General features: G+C 44.7%; 1 protein-coding gene and 1 long non-coding RNA gene across 2 annotated transcripts in view; one reads left to right on the forward strand and one right to left on the reverse strand.

The window, feature by feature from the left end:
- The window catches only part of MYO1H (myosin IH), a 93,418-nt gene extending 82,599 nt beyond the window's left edge, over positions 1-10,819 (reverse strand). The window contains exons 1-2 of the mRNA XM_055550170.1: positions 10,652-10,819; positions 9,563-9,889 (exon numbers count right to left, since the gene is read on the reverse strand). The gene's annotated coding sequence lies outside the window, so the exon portion shown is untranslated. The remainder of the gene's footprint in view (positions 1-9,562; positions 9,890-10,651) is intronic.
- Positions 9,907-11,629, forward strand: LOC129629938 (uncharacterized). Its single transcript, XR_008703399.1, has 2 exons — positions 9,907-10,544; positions 10,830-11,629. It is a non-coding gene; the product is annotated as an uncharacterized LOC129629938 (long non-coding RNA).
- Positions 11,630-11,944: the final 315 nt, after the last annotated feature.

The following is an 11,944-nucleotide window of genomic DNA, read 5'->3' on the forward strand; positions in this document are numbered from 1 at the left end:
TGTTAGAATGGCAATCATGAAAAGATTGCTATTGTTGTTTAGCTGCTAAATTGGGTCTAACTCTTTGCAATCCCATGGACTGTAGCTGCCAGGCTCCTCAGTCCATGGGATTGCCCAGGCAAAAATGCTGGAGTGGGTTGCCCTTTTCTCCTCCAGGGGGTCTTCCGGACCCAGGGATTGAACCTGCATCTTCTGCGCTATAGGTTCTTGTACCACTGAGCCACCAGGGACACCCTAGACAAGAGATAACAAATGCTAGCAAGAGAAAATGGAACCCTTGTGCCCTGATTGTACGCACAAAGGAATCTAAACTTGTACAGCCGCTATGGAAAACACTGTGGAGATTCTGCAAGAAACTAAAAATAGACCCACTGTATGAACCAACAGAAATAGAATCAATAGAAACTGGTTGGTTCTAGGAATAGAGCCAATCCCACTTCTGGTTATATATCTGAAGGAAACAAAATCCTTTTTCTGTAGAGATATCTGTACTCCCTGTTCATTGCAGCATTATTCACAGAGATCAAGGTATGGAGACAACTCAAATGTCTACTGACAGATGAATGGATAAACTCAGCACGGTGTGTATACACAATGGAATAGTATTCAGCTTTAGGAAAGAGGAAATCCTGCCATTTTTGACTATATGGATAAAGTTAGAGGACATTATGCAAAGTGAAACAAGTCAAAGACAAATTCTGCACAGTATCACTTACATGTGAAAAAATAAAAAGAAATTAAAAAAGAAAGCCAAACTCAAAGAAACTAAAAAGTGGTTGGCAGGAGTTGGGGACTGGGGTTAAGATGGCAAGGTTGGTAAAGGGTACACATTTGCAGCTACATTATGAATAAAGTCTGAAGAGCTAGTAAAAAACATGGTGACTATGGCTGATAACACTGTCTCGAATTAAAGATTGCTGAAAGTAGATCTTAAATTAACCTGATGGGGGAATCACAATATGAAAGTCACAATGTATATATGTTTATCAAATCATCAACATTGTATACTTTAAATCTTACAATTGTCAATTATATCTCAAAAAAAAAAAAAACAAACAAGTCTTGGATTCATTGTTTTAGTGGTATATAACATTCGCTTATTGATTGAGGTAAGAACACTTAGCGGGAGATCTACCCTCTTAAATGTTTAACTGTGTAGCACAGCGTTGTTCAGTGGGTTTTACTAGCAACGTCCTACAGACACCTTACCCCATCCTCCATCTTTATAGGCTCCTCTCCCACCAGGAGCCCAGTTCTTTCTCGCTGTTTCCCAGACCAGAGAAGATCAGGTGGATAAACAAAGCATTGGTGATTTAACATCTGAATTTTAAAACACCAAAAAGAAATGAGACAGTATAACAGAATGGCTTCATACCACCCTGAACAAGCAGGAGAGACATTTCGAGAGAAAAACAGGCAAGTAACTGGACTGCCCGTGTACACAGGGTCTCTCCAGTGTCAGATCCCAGGGAGTGATCCACTCACCAGAAGACCCTGCCTGATACTACCATGCCATAACTTGAATATCTTGGAAAAGAGAAGGAGAAGGAAGTCTGCATTTTCTGATTCTGAAAGCTAAAGACATGTTTGAATTGTAACAGCTAGTTTTTATCTGTCTGTGGTGCCTGCCAATGCAAGAGACAAGGGTTTGATCCCTGGGTTGGGAAATCTCCTGGAGTAGGAAATGGCACACCACTCCAGTATTCTTGCCTGGAAAATTCCATGGACAGAGAAGCCTGGTGGGCTACAGTCCTTGGGGTCTCAGAGAGTCAGACATGACTGAGTACACATGCATTTTACTTTACACTAGGTATCTCATGTAAGTGGAAAGATACAATTGTCTTTTTGTGATGGCTTATTTCATTTAATATATAGTCCTCAAGGTTCATGTTGCAGCAGGTGTCAGAACCTTTTTTTAAATTTATTTATTTTAATTGGAGGGTAATTACTTTACAATATTATACTGGGTTTTTGCCATACATTGACATGAGTCAGCCATGGTGTACGTGAGTTCCCCATCCTGAATCCCCCCCACCTCCCTCCCCATCCCATCCCTCAGGGTCATCCCAGTGCACCAGCCCTGAGCACCCTGTCTCATGCATCGAACCTGGACCGGCGATCTATTTCACATATGGTAATATACATGTTTCAGTGCTATTCTCTCAAATCATCCCACCCTTGCCTTCTCCCACAGAGTCCAAAAGTCTGTTCTTTACATTTGTGTCTCTTTTTCTGTCTCACATATAGGGTCATTGTTACCATCTTTCTAAATTCCATATATATGCATTAATATACTGTATTGGTGTTTTTCTTTCTGACTTACCTCACTCTGTATAATAGGTTCCAGTTTCATCCACCTCAATAGAACTGATTCAAATTCATTCTTTTTACTAGCTGAGTAATAGTCCACTGTGTATATGTACCACAGTTTTCTTACCCATTCGTCTGCCAATGGGCATCTAGGTTGCTTCCAGGTCCCAGCTATTGTAAACAGTGCTGCGATGAACATTGGGGTACACGTGTCTCTTTCAATACTGGTTTCCTCGGTGTGTATGCCCAGCAGTGGGATTGCTGGGTCGTATGGCAGTTCTATTCCCAGTTTTTTAAGGCATCTCCACACTGTTCTCCATAGTGGCTGTACTAGTTTGCATTCCCACCAACAGTGTAAGAGGGTTCCCTTTTCTCCACACCCTCTCCAGCATTTATTGTTTGTAGACTTTTTGACAGCAGCCATTCTAACCGGCATGAGATGGTACCTCATTGTGGTTTGGATTTGCATTTCTCTGATAATGAGTGATGTTGAGCATCTTTTCATGTGTTTGTTAGCCATCTGTGTGTCTTCTTTGGAGAAATGTCTGTTTAAGAACTTTCTTCTTTTTTAAGGCTGGATCCTATTGAGTTCTGTTTATCCATTCATCCATCGGTGGACACATGGGTTGCTTCCACCTTTGGGCTATTTTCAAGAAGGCTGTGAACATGCGCGTGACATTTACTTGATTTAAAATAAACCGGGGGTGACTTTAGGTTACCAGAAAAGTTGTAAAGATTACACAGAGCGCTCTTATCTACCCTTCACCCAGTTTCCTCACACTCTTTCATAGTCTCATGGTGCGTTTATCCCAGCTAAGAAACTGAAGGTGGGACATTTCTATTAACTGTGCTCCAGACTTGATTCAGATTCTACCAGTTTTTTCCACTAAGCCCCTTTCTTCTTCCAGGATCCAACCCCGGAAGCACACCACACTGCCTTGAGTTATCATGCCCACCCAGTCCCCTCTGATCTGGAACACTTTCTCATTCTTTATTTTTCATGATCTTGCCAGTTTTAAAGGGCACGGTCAGTAGACTGACGTTAGAGATTTTAGAAAGAATACCACAGAGGTAAAGATCCTGTGTGTCTCCTCACCCCATCCCATCAGGGTTCATGGGATCCGCATGTCATTGTTGATGTTAACCTTCATCTCTTGGTTAAGGTGGTATGTACCAGGGTGCTCTCCTGTGACAGCAATATTTCCCCCCATCTATACACTAGTATTTGGAGGCAAATCCCTAAGACCAGCCCCACAGGGAAAGGGGAGGAGAGAAGAAAGAATCATTAACAATATTCACCTCCTGGAGGACAGAGGATGTATTGGGTTGGCCAAAATGTCTGTTTGGGTTTTTCTGTAAAATGTTCTAGAAAACTCGAAATGAACTTTTTGGCCAACCCAATACATACTTATTTGAGATCTTCCATTAAGAATATTTCTCGTGTCTCCCCCATTGATCTATTTTTCTCCAACCATTTATGTCAGTATGTACTCATGGACATTTAAAGGATCAGTTAACAATCCATTTTTTTGGCCATCCCTTGCTTTGCTTAACAGTGTATCAATAACTATACATTTTGAACTTGATACTTTAACATGTTTCAAACTTGACAGGCTTTTTCCAAGGAATGAGTCCTGCTTCAGTCAGTGTTACTAATATCACCGATATTTATGACCACAAAGGCCACATTGATCATTTTGAACAAGTGTCGATCCTACCCAGCACCTAAGAATCAGAGCTAAACTGAGGGCCAGTTTCCAAGCATCTCTAGAATAATCCAGAGAAGCTTACAAGCGTCCCCTCAAGATGGGGCTGCCAGACCCTTCTGGGCGGGTAATTAACTGGTCCAGAGGACACGGTCATTATCACTCAGCTGACTCACGGCTGTCACAAATCCCTGGGTTCAGAAAAAGCAATAAAACGTGTGTGGGATGCATATGCTTAAAAGCAAGACAGTTTCTGGAGTCAGACGTAACAGTGTTCACTTGTACTTTTGTTCTGAGCTCTGTAACAATACAGAGTTTGGGAACAGAATATTTAAACAATTCATTTGGATAAAGGTTTTCCTTTGGTTTTGAAAAACAAATTCTAAAAAGCTAAGACAATGATGCTAAGCTCTTTAAAGCATTCAGGCTCTTGGGTTTTCTCCTGCTTGGAAAATTATTCCTTACCTTTACATCTGAAATCAAACAGAGATCTGGGGGGAGAATTTACGTGGTTTTATGTAGATGTTGCATATGCATCTTAACTACCACTGAAATGGCTATGATCTTTTTTTTTTAATTTTATAAAGAGTTGTTTAAAAATATAAATAAAAAGAAAACAGCCTTACTTAGATCAGAGCCCCAAGAATACACTTCTCTCTGCTGCTCTGCTCAATAGCTCAGTTGCGTCTGACTCTCTGCAATCCTATGGACCGTAGCCCACCAGGCTCCTCTGTCCATGGGATTTCCCAGGCAAGAATACTGGAGTGGGCTGTCATTTTTTCCTTCAGGGGATCTTCCCAACCCAGGGATCGAACCCACGTCTTTGCATCTCCTGCATTGGCAGGCGGATTCTTTACCACTGTGCCACCTGGGACATGTTACAGTAAGTGAACAGCCAAGAGCACACTGGCTGGTCACTTACTGTAACATGGTCTGTATTCAAGGATGTGTGTATGAGGGTGCTGTTTTCCCTCTCAACAGTAAGCATGTCATGAGGTTTGCAGTCTGAGCTCTGCAGACTGACAGTTTCAAAATCAGAGGCATTGTATCAAGAGCGCTTTTCATTTCTCACACAGATTAATTTCTGAAGCAGAGAAGCCTCCCCAGCCCCTAGTCCACACAGCAATTAGTGAATAGCAAGTATTGGGTTTTGACAACGAGTTCTCTGGATTGGGCACCTCTGCCAAATTCCCACTGCGTGCCCCACTGTGAAGTTGCTCTTTATGCAAATTCTAATGGAATTTACAAGAGTTAGAGCTAAGCACACTGAGAGGACGCTTCTCACATGCGCTTGGTAGGTTTCAGAGCACACAGAAGGCACTGTAGGATCTGGTGCAGGCTAGCTGCTGAGACGCAGGCATCCTTAGGGGCTGAGCATCCCAAACAAGTCAGGCACTAGGACCTCCACCGCATTCTCCAGGCTGAAGTTGTGGAGGTCTTTTTGTCCGTTACATCCATGCATGTAATCAGCGATTGTTCCTATTGTAAATCCCAGATTCACCATCTGTATGCTCCAAAGGGCTGGATGATTGTTAATACCCTGTCCCTATGGGATTAATCTGCAATTTCACACTAAATGATTTTTAAGTATAATTTGTTACAATGATACAACATTACCATTTCTAAAACAAACAGCCCGGATTGTTACCTTGCAATGAAAAGCAAAAAGTTTGCATGCTACTGTTTTACATTCACTTCGTTTTAGACACAAATAGAGATATGGGGAAAAAAACCCAGTCCAGAACCTTGAGAAGGGGTTTTATGAAGGGAACACACTGCTTTTTATTCCTGGGGAACAGTATCTGAACCTGTAGTAGTTATAAAAGGGAGCAAGTTATCTGAACAGTCTTAAAACCACTTAGATTTGTTTGGTGTTTGCAGAATAAAGGAGTTTACAGTAAAAACAAAACAAAACTCTGTTGAGCAAAGAACTGTTAAAAGTTTTTGTAGACAAATGAGGAGCCTCCAAAATCAGTCTTTGATACTAAAAAGAGCTGGCTCCAAATGCACAGAGAATATTTTTTTCCATGTCTTGGTTTGTTACACAGAAGATGTTACTCCAAAAGTTTTAATGCTATGAATTTCAAACTATGTCATCTAGAAGAGAATATTATTCAAAAGCAAGTCTAATGGCAGCCAGGATACCAAATATTGAGACATTTGCGTGCCTTTTACTAAGAATGAAGCCTTTCCACTAGATTGAAACAAATGCAACAATTCCCTCCCCTCCCCGCCCCACCCTTCCGCCCAGGAACATTTTAGGGTGAGTTCAAATGTTCCTTTTATGGATCAGATGGTTGGGATGTTGGAAGCAGTTCAAGTTACAAATTTTGCTCAATTTTTATTATAATCCGCCCCGTAAACTAAATGCATGACATCTATGGGACCTATGTGGGGACCAACAATTCCCTGGGATGGAGCGTCATCCATCTCAGTGGGATGTGCCTTGTCCCAAGCTATGCATCATTTACAAAGATGCCTAAAAGGGCTTGCCCATCAGAAACCATTGGCTGCAGAAGAGTTGGAGGGCAGGGCCCCCCATAACACTTCTTTCCATCCTCTCACACCATCAGGTAGAACAGACAACATGAGCCAAGTCTGAATTATTTCCTCATCTCTCACATGGGTGCAATCACACCCACCTCACAGCACTGTGAGGACCAAGAAAGATGCTCAAAGCACTTAGCATATCATCCAACAGAGTAAGTTTTCCACAAAGGGTAACTTACTATTTTTATTAGCTGTTGACAATCTTTCTGAGGTTCTGACGGCATCACAGGCACAAAATCCATTTCACTTTTGTCCTCATTATTATAAGGAAAACAGCAAAGACGCATAAACACATGGTCAGAGGCCAGTGGCGAGGACCTTGGCCTGGGGTTGGGCATAAGGAGTGGTAGAGCCTGTGGCAACCTGGAGAGCACGTGACCCTCCCTCTAAGGGCTGGGGAAGGGGCAGCGGCATTCCGTCTCAGCGGAGGACTCCCTCCTGGGATCATGGGCCTACTGCAGCCAACTCGTCAGGTTTTTCAGGAAAAGCTGGAAATCCCAGCTGGAAGGATTTTCCAATGCTGGCTTCTGATTCAAACGTTTTTAGAAAGAAAGTCCATGAGCCAAACAAAGCCTGCTTGTGGCTGCATGCGGCTGCATGGGGCCTGCATCCCCTGGCTGAGGACGCCTGCTAGAAGCCAATAGAAAAAGACATACAAAGAAATCAGAATATAGAATGGAGTAACCGCCAGAGGGATGTCTTATAATGTAGACTCAGATCAGATGTGGATTGCACGTTAACTGTACCCAGAACACAGCTCTAGAGGCTGCAGCCATATCCTCTGTACAAAATGAGAAAATATATACACATGCATGACAAAGTGTGCAGAGGGGCCAGATTAAATCAATGATAGAATTCCACGGTGAGAGCTTTCCCCTGCATGGCGACCGCTGAATGGATTTCCTGGTGGGTAAATGTATGATTTGGGGCAGAAGATAAGCACCTTAGGTATTTTTTCATTATATTTGAATTATATTTGTTATGGGCTTCCCTGATAATTCAGTTGGTAAAGAATCCACCTGCAATGCTGGAGACCCTGGTTCAACTCCTGGGTCAGGAAGATCCCCTGGAGAAGGGACAGCCTACCCCCTCCTATAGTCTTGGGCTTCCCTCATGGCTCAGCTGGGAAAGAATCCACCTGCAATGTGGGAGACCTGGGTTTGATTCCAGGGTTGGGAAGATCCCCTGCAGAAGGGAAATGTTACCCAGGCCAGTATTCGGGCCTGGAGAATTCCATGGACTATATACATTTGTTAAAGCAACAGAAACTTACCTGTTTCAGTTTAATAGAAAAATAGCTACTTGTGTACATGGACTTGGCACTGACACTCAAGGAAAAGGTGTGGAATTCCACAGAATTTTGGCACTGGGTGGGCCTCAGAGATTTAATCCCACTTGTCCCTGGTCTGTGAACCCTCTTCTCAGTCTCTGCATCAACAGCTGGGTGACGGGCACGTTCTGCCGTCAGAGGTGACAGGCTGGCCTGGGGCTGCTACCAGCGTTAGAAAGCTTTTCCTTATCCCGGTTAAAATAAGCCCTGGAACCTTATGACCCAGTGATCTCAATTTAGCTTTGGGGGAGTCACAGGGTTTTATTCTTTCAACACACAAATTCTCAAACAAACAAAAAAACACACTCCAAAGAAAAAAATATTCATTAAAGGAATGCCTAGACATCGCCCAAACAACAACTAAATTAGAGTATTATAAAGGGAAAGAGAAAACTCCAGCAACCTGTTTGGAGCACATTCAAGGGTGCCATTCAACAAAAGGCTGAATTTATTAGCTGCCAACAACCTTTCTGAGGAACAGCACAGGGCAGTGATGGGAACTGGATGTGGGTGGAGGCAATAGGGTATCATCTAGATTCAAAAATCTTAGAGTACTCCTTTCCTGGAAACATCCAAGGGTTTAGCATCCTTTTGTTAAATAAGACGTAGGCCAACAATGATAAGCGGCAGTTCCTCTACAAACTTGCTCCCAAAGAACCATAATACACATATCAGTCATGCTAACAGGAGCAAAAGAGATCAACAGCCAGGGTACTTTCATGGTCTCCCACAGGAAAAAAAAAAAAAAACCATTCTGTCCTCCCCATCTGAGGAAGCTGTGTTTAGACGTCAAACAGGGGCTTCACGGTGCTGTGGAACTGACTTCTTAGGAAATCAGAATCAGAAATCACTCTTAGAGGCAGCATCCACTTTCAGTAGTGAACACAGGGTATGCTGTTTCAATTGAGAACTTTCTTAACAGAAAATACCATCTGATTAGGTTTTTTTTTTTTTTTTTTTTTTTTGCAATAGATGAAGCAACAAAAACAAATTTTAAGCCTGTAAGAATCCTGTGTGCCACATACAGGCCTGGGTGCTGTGGCCTGGAGGGGTTGTTCTACTATAATTGAACCTGAAAAAACACCCTGATATTTCTGCTTCCTGGGCATGCCCCGTGGTTCACTATGTCAATCAGTGAATCAGAGTGGGAAAAAGAGAAGTGATTCTTTATTGCTACAGATCATCTATCTCTGACCACGCTCCCTTTGCCCCTTCGCCGCCAGAAAATTAGAATAAGCAAAGCAAAAGTCAAGAAAGTAGAAAGAAACAGTCATAGTCTGTAACAATATGGAGCTGCTACTTGGTCTAACAAAACCTGTTTGAAACTTGCTGGTGGTTTTAGTTTTAGTTGCTAAGCCATGTCCGACTCTTGCGACCCCCTGGACTGTAGCCCACCAGGCTTCTCTGTCCATGGATTTTCCAGGCAAGAATACTGGAGTGTGTTGCCATTTCCTTCTCCAGGGGATCTTCCTGACCCAGGGATAGAACCCAGGTCTCCTGCATTGCAGGCGGATTCTTTACCGACTGAGCCCCCAAGGAAGCTTGCTGAGTAGTTTTTAATCCTTCTATACCAACTCTGCTCCTACACACTGCTGTGAGGAACTGGTCTTCCCAGCTATGACTGAGTTGGTTTTAAGCTCATAATCAACAAACAAACATTTCTTACCAAGTCGTGGGCACCCAAGCTCTGAATAGACCAGGCAAATAATATACTGCTCAACTACCACAACTTCAGAAACCCTGGCGCAAGTTGAAACAGTCTCTGCTACATCAAACCAGAGAGCGAGAGAGAAGCCACACGCATCCCTGTTGTTTTCGCTCTCTTCTGCCTTCCCTTTGTAATCAGAGGACTGATGAACTGTTGAGGCTTTGGGAGATCTTGCTAGCAAGGAAGCAGGTCCGCATGCAAAATCAGAGTCGATCTGAGGTTCTCGGTAACCAGAAGCAAATGATAAGGGGCCATATAGCCATGGAAGCAGGTGAATTTCATATTCTTCCAAAAAGAAAAAAAGGGTAGAATCGGCCATCTTTATGTAACTCAGTGAGATCACCTGCTACAGGTGCGCACGCTTAATCATAGAATTACCAGAAACTCTTGTTACAAAATGAGGATTCCCCTGTTCTTCCCTTTTATGGTTCTAATTTCACCCCCAGGTGACTCCTCTAATTCAGCAGGTTTGAGAATTACCATACATTTATAAAAGGGAGAAGATACATTAACCTAACAAAAGAAGGATTTCTGCCAAGTTACCTGGGTTTTCTGAATAACTCTAACAGTAGGCATTTGAGTGGCAATGTTTTCACCAACCAATCCTGGAGCAAAGAACTCAAAAGCTCCACTCTTTAGGGAAACAGTAGTTGCCAACCAAAACCGCTGCAGAGAGGTCAAGTTCCTGAGGAAAAGGGGATTCCGAGGAACCGCCCAGGACATTCTGAATCTCTATCTTAAACAACTATTTTCTTTTAGTGAGAAGTCTTTGCTCTTTTTTTCCCATAGTGCATGAGTCTACAGAAATTCAAGATTGTCTGCCTTTTATTTTAAAACCTTTACTGAATTTGCCAGTTTCCAGAAGAGAGACTTCCTTTCCAAACCATCCTAAAGATATAAAATTATACCTGGATGAAAAGGACTGTTACTTCAAAAGAAGGTTGTCAAGTTACCTCCCCTTCCTCAAACCGCCCCCCTCCCCACACTATTTAATGACAACTCTCTTAAGGATTAACACAAACAAACCCAAATGCTTTGAATGCTTACAACTTAACCTCTGAACTAATTGTAGGTCATTCCAGGACGTTCAAAGCAATGTAAACCATCTTTAGAACTGGTCAAAATACATATTTTCAATACACGCAGGTCGAAGGGATGAAAACTGAGACGTTTCATGACCATGACCTTAACTAACATCTGTAAATTACATTCTCCCCACCCCCAGAGAATGCAAGCTGATCTATTTACTCCGGGCAGAGAAGAATGAAGCAAGGGCGCCCAGGTGCTACAAGAAAACATTCGGGATATGGAGCACGGCCAAGATCACAGTCCACCTGAGTGAGAGACGAAACCCAGGTACACCCAGCCTAGGGAGCTCCGGCTCCTTCTTGAAAGTAAACAGAGGGTCGGAAAGACTTCCCAGCCACAGGTGCGGAGACGCGGTTCCCCTGCCCGCTTGGGGATAAACCACGTGAATACAGCCTCCAGAAACCCAAGAAGCATGGGATGCCCGGCCTGACTCCGCCAGAGGCGCAGACTCCGGGGCAGGTGCTGTGGCGTCGCGGGGGCCGAGGTTCCAATCCCCACTCCGCCCGTGCGCCCTCGTCCACTCATTACCGCCCAGAGCATCAGTTTCCCCAAGAGGACCATCCTGTCCCCTAAGGCGCTGGTGTGAAGGATAAACCAGGCGGCAGAAACAAGCAGATAAAGGATGACTGTGACTATTATCATTGTTAAGTCGCCGAGTCCTGTCCGACTCCTTGGTCACCCTTGGACTGTAGCCCTCCAGGCTCCTCTGTCCATGGGGATTCTCCAGGCAAGAATACTGGAGTGGGTTGCCATGCCCTCCTCCATGGGATCTTCCGGACCCAGGGATCGAACCCGTGTCTCCTGCACTGGCAGGCGGGTTCTTACCCATTGCAAATTATTTCAACAGAGGCCCAAGACGAAGGGAGGGGTGCCGAAAACGCAAACTTCCTCGGAGGATCAAACTAACTCAAGCTCCACTTAGGGGACTGGGGAGACCTTTGTCCGCGTTCGACCCCGCCGCCCGCGGCCCGCGCCACCTTTCCCGCGGCGGGCGCGGGGCGGGGCAGCCGGCGGCGCGGGCCGGGCGGCGGGGAAGGCGGGAGCGCGGGCGCACCGGCGGGCCGCGGCCGCCAACGGCTCGGCTGCGCTCCGCTGGGCTCCGCCGGCCGCGCGGGACCGCGAGCACCGCAGCCTCCACCGCACCCGCCGCTGGCCGGGCCTAGGGATCCGCCGCGCTCGCTCCGGGCCGACTCACTTTCCACGCGGGACGGGGGCTGGCGGACCCCGGGTACCCCGCCCTAGCGGTCCCGG

Source organism: Bubalus kerabau, chromosome 16 (genome assembly GCF_029407905.1).
Source record: "Bubalus kerabau isolate K-KA32 ecotype Philippines breed swamp buffalo chromosome 16, PCC_UOA_SB_1v2, whole genome shotgun sequence".
Lineage (NCBI taxonomy): Eukaryota > Metazoa > Chordata > Mammalia > Artiodactyla > Bovidae > Bubalus > Bubalus kerabau.